A 4,633-nucleotide genomic window follows, 5' to 3' on the forward strand; every position below is an offset into this window, starting at 1 on the left:
ATTGCAAATTATCACCAAATACATGAGTTTTTTTTAAACGGTCATTAAATACATAAGTTAAAACTTACAATTTACAGTATTTGAATTTTGAATTATTAAAAAACTAGCATTAAGCCCCACCACGTTGTGATGGAGGCGGAAACCATTAAAAAAAGTAACTTGAAACATTTATCGAACATGTGTGTTGATGGGCCGGGGGCGTTGGACCTATGCTTTGTGGCAGGATTGTTAAAATGAATGAAAAGTTGACCTAAAAACGATCAGTCACGGTCGTTTGTTGTGGCTTGTTAACACATGAAAAATAGACCGAAAAATAAAATACAAAAACAATAACTAAGTCGTCTTATGACCGAAAAAGTTGAATAGGGAAGATAGACGTAAGAACGTTGAACAACACATGTGTGTTGCAGCGGGTAAATTTGCAGAATTTAGACTAAAACGTTAAATAAAATTTTTGTAAAAGATGAAAAGTATTAGAGAACAAAGTTGAGATTCAAAATGGAACATACTTTGTGATAAATTTGTAAAATTATCAAAAGTATAGAGACTAAAGATAAAATATGAAAAGTAAAAGAAAAAAAATAAGAAAAAAACCTAATGCATAATTTACAACTCTATAAAGGATAGTAAAAGAGTCAACCAAACCACTCTGTTACAACTCTATAAAGGATAGTAAAAGAGTCAACCAAACCACTCTGTGTTACCAATCTGTGATTCACAGTCTTCTTTCTTTAGTTCTCATCGACTTTCCCTTGTTCCTATTTCCACATCTCTGGTCAGCTCAGCATTGACTTTGACTAAAAAGTCAAATATGCCAATTTTGCACATCAAACTTTCAAATTTTCTGAAGATTTTCGCAAATTGCTTTTATGCCCTTGGCAATAGGGATGAGCAAATTTGGTACCGTCGGTACTGAATCGGTACCAAAGTTTTGTGTTTTGGGATCGGTACGGTACCAGTATAGGTATTTCCCGAAATTTGATCTTCAATTCCGGTACCAAGAATTGGTGATTTTCGGGGATCGGTACGGTACCGTGCTCATCCCTACTTGGCACATACAAATACAATATATCTCGGCAAAACATATTTAAAATTCCCATGTTGCTCTTATTTTTCTTTCTGAACTTTCCTGGCCTTGTATACCCCCATCCTTGTATCAGTTCGTTTGCCACATGATCGGAAATACCCACATAATGAAGACCAAAATATTCGTTACACCTCTGAACCATATTCATTTTCGTCAAAACTATTCCAGGAATTTAGCATGACACGCAACCTCCGCCCATTTTTAGAACCCATATAGATTTCTTAACAGTTATGTTTTGGTCATTTGATTTCTTAATATCGACCCATTGACCTAAACCTATTTTGGTCGCTGAAAAAGAAACTTGTTCAAAAATAACTATTATGGCTAGAACTCGTTTTAACCCTAACCTATGCATATGTCATAATCCCTTTCGACCCAAGCTTATTTTGGCCAAAAACCCGTTATGACCTGAACCAAAATGGACCTGTTTTAAAGTGGCCCGCTATGGCTCGTTACCCAACCGACCTAATGTGTGCAAAATTATACACGTTATTTACATCATTTATCCCCGATTTTATGTACTTTTCATTACAAATCTATTGAGTTTGATATTAAATTATTTGTAACATGGATTTGTAGGTTTGAATGACGAATTGGTCCAAATAAACAAGAAATAACAACCAAAAGGACACAATTCAGAAACCGAACAAAACCAGGGAATGAAGCAGCAAGGTCCGAAATGGGAATGAAGCAACTTGGTCCGAAGAACAACCGATAGAAAGAACGAAGCCGGAAGAAATGAAAATCAAAAGCAAAGACAAGACTTGAAGATAAAAAGAATAACAAGACACTGGCAAAACTTATGGGCTGTAAAGATTTGAAGACTAAAGAGCAGCTGAAACTTATGACCCATAAAGATTTCCAGCATTAGTTGACACTTATGGGTTGTAAACACCCTTATGATCCATAAAGAACCGTCGGTCATTATTTTATCACAAAAGTCGTCGTCGGTGCAACCAAGATCCAGAAAATCCGGAATAGATAATATCAAGAAATTAAAAAATAAAACTTATGGGTCATAAAGCAACCTTACGACCCATAAAGACTGTCGGTAGGAAACACAATCCTAAAAATCTGGAGTTGGAGATAAGATAAGATAAAAAGTTACTCTTATGGGTCATAAGGATACTGTTGAAAACATTACGACCCATAAGTATTCCAGATTTTCAGCTATAAATAGCAGCCCGAGTTTCAGCCAAAATCACACCATTTCTCACATCTCTTCTCTCTAATTAGCTAAATAAACTCCATAGGAGTGCCAAGGAGGTTCCAGGAGTCTCGAGGAGGTCCAAACCACTTCCCGGGAGTTCCGAAGCTCTTCCCGAACACCCCACGAGTAGTATGTCTTTACTTTGTAAGTTTACTTTGGTTATGTTAATTGCTAGTTAGGCTAATAATCTATTAGTTTCGACATTAAGGGCTCTATTTTGTATTATGATTCGAATGTGAAATAGTTATGTGATTTTATTGTTGAAAGGTTTCGTTTGTGTAATTTCTTGAACTTTAAATCCGAAACTCTGTTAGGATTTAAATTAGTTTGTTAATGAACCTGATCAATTTATTAATATGCTAATGACGTTCTTCAAAGTTAAAATATGAAATATGATTTTAATCTTGATAATTAAGGAACAAATGACGGTTTTGTGTTTGTCTATGAATTCAATCTTGTTATAGAAATTATACAATGTGATTTAGTATTCCGAACGGCGTGAACACTAAATGATAATTAATACTTTCATCACATGCAACTCGCACGTTAAGATCCGAACGGCGTGAGCTTAGGGTAGCGAGTTGGCTCTAACTAACGAACTGCGCTTAGTTAGACATAGATGGAGGGAACGTCCGAACTACGTGACGTTTAGTATTGATACAAATCTTTTAATAATAAAAATCATTGCACCATAATTATTGATGATCGTAGTTCGAATCAAAAGTATGAAATACCCCTTGTGTCGAAACTATCTTTAATAATTGTCTTTTTCTAAGTTAGCTATTTTATCTTTTAGTTATATGTTAATCATTTGTACTACCACTAGTTAGCTTTATTATTATATAATTTATTTGCACAAATCCCCCCAATTACAAATACTAGTTCTAAATCGTTCCTGGTTATAAAATTGTTAAAACGCATTCCCTGTGGACACGAACCTTACTTCCACTCATACTATCCCTAATAGTGTGTAACAAAGTAAGTTCACATTTATAAATTTATTTGCTGGAGCTGACGACACCCAACACGACCCTATTGTCAGGTCTAAAGCTCACTCAAAAAGATTATACGTTGTAATAAAAAAACCAACAAGAAACGGACCTAAATAGTATAGTCCACATGCCAAGCAAGCACAAAATAATATGTTACTCTAATCAACACATGGTAAGACACTAATTAAGCAGCTGCTAAGAGCCCTGCTCTGTTGCTAAGACACCACGGACAGTGTCGGATTTAGACCAAAATCTCAAAGATAACGTTCAAAAAAATATTCTACCGTATTTCATAATATGTAAACGAATTTTGTTTTTTTACCATATTTCATAAAATAACCAAAAAAATTTCTTACGGTATTTCATACAATAACTGAAACTTTTTCTTACCGTATTTCATACAATATTTTTTTAACTTGATGTTGGACCGATATTATCGTTTTCTTAGATTTTTCATTTAAAAAGATTAGTACTAAGATTTTTCAATTTCATCTTCCAGGTTCCCTAATTTTTGAAGAAACAAAATTTAAACTATAAACCCAATATCAACTTCAATATACTCATAAACCCTAAATCTCTAATTAAAGTACACAATTTATATAAACAAATTAGAATTACAATTTTAGATAAAAGTAGAACACCTAAATTGAACAAGTAACCGTAGCAGAGGGATTGAAGGAGCATCGGACGTCGGCTACTCGGCTGTAGGGTGGAGGTCCAAAGGTGGGGTCAGGGAAGTGTAGGGTGGAAGCAACTGCTGAATGAAACTTTGTTTTGTTAAATGTTGATGTCCGGCCTAAACCAAACGTCCAACTTTAGGGAACAATGAACAATGTTTTATTTGGTTTGGACTTTAATTTTGTTGGGCTTTAATTAATTTTAGCTTTTAATTTGGTTGGACTTTATACAAATAGGGGTAACGTTATATTTTTTCAGGGGTAGCGAACTACAAAAACCGACCAAAATGTTAATAAATTTGCACTAACGACGGAAATTGAGGGGTAGCGGAGGCTACCCTTAGCTACCAGCCAGGTCCGCCCTTGCCACGTGATGCTGCTAATTAATATCCCTCTGTTTGTGGAATAGAATCAGGAAACAAACAGATAGTAACCGATTGGTGACAAAAGACAAGCCCTTAACGTACCAACGCTATGGCAGGTACAGGTGAATGGTTGGTACCATATGCCCAACATATATCATCTAATTCTCATAAGAACTTTCTGATGGACATCCTTCAGACTGACTTTATTTGCTGGAGTTGACACCTTCAGCAAACCCCAAGGTACTCCATATCTAAACTAAACTGTTAGACTTCAACAACTACATACAGGGAAGATGAAAACA

The 4,633-nt window shown here is 35.1% G+C and overlaps 1 long non-coding RNA gene across 1 annotated transcript; it reads right to left on the reverse strand.

Annotated features, from left to right (window-relative positions):
* Nucleotides 1-267: 267 nt before the first annotated feature.
* Nucleotides 268-3,681, reverse strand: LOC143547054 (uncharacterized). The gene is made up of 3 exons (XR_013137703.1): nucleotides 3,329-3,681; nucleotides 705-1,552; nucleotides 268-658 (listed from the first exon to the last, which is right to left on the reverse strand). It is a non-coding gene; the product is annotated as an uncharacterized LOC143547054 (long non-coding RNA).
* Between the last annotated feature and the right edge of the window lie 952 nt (nucleotides 3,682-4,633).

The sequence above is a fragment of the Bidens hawaiensis genome, unplaced genomic scaffold, assembly GCF_021521415.1.
Source record: "Bidens hawaiensis isolate Kalapana, Puna unplaced genomic scaffold, B.hawaiensis_p1.1 tig00014593_1, whole genome shotgun sequence".
Taxonomy (NCBI): Eukaryota; Viridiplantae; Streptophyta; class Magnoliopsida; order Asterales; family Asteraceae; genus Bidens; species Bidens hawaiensis.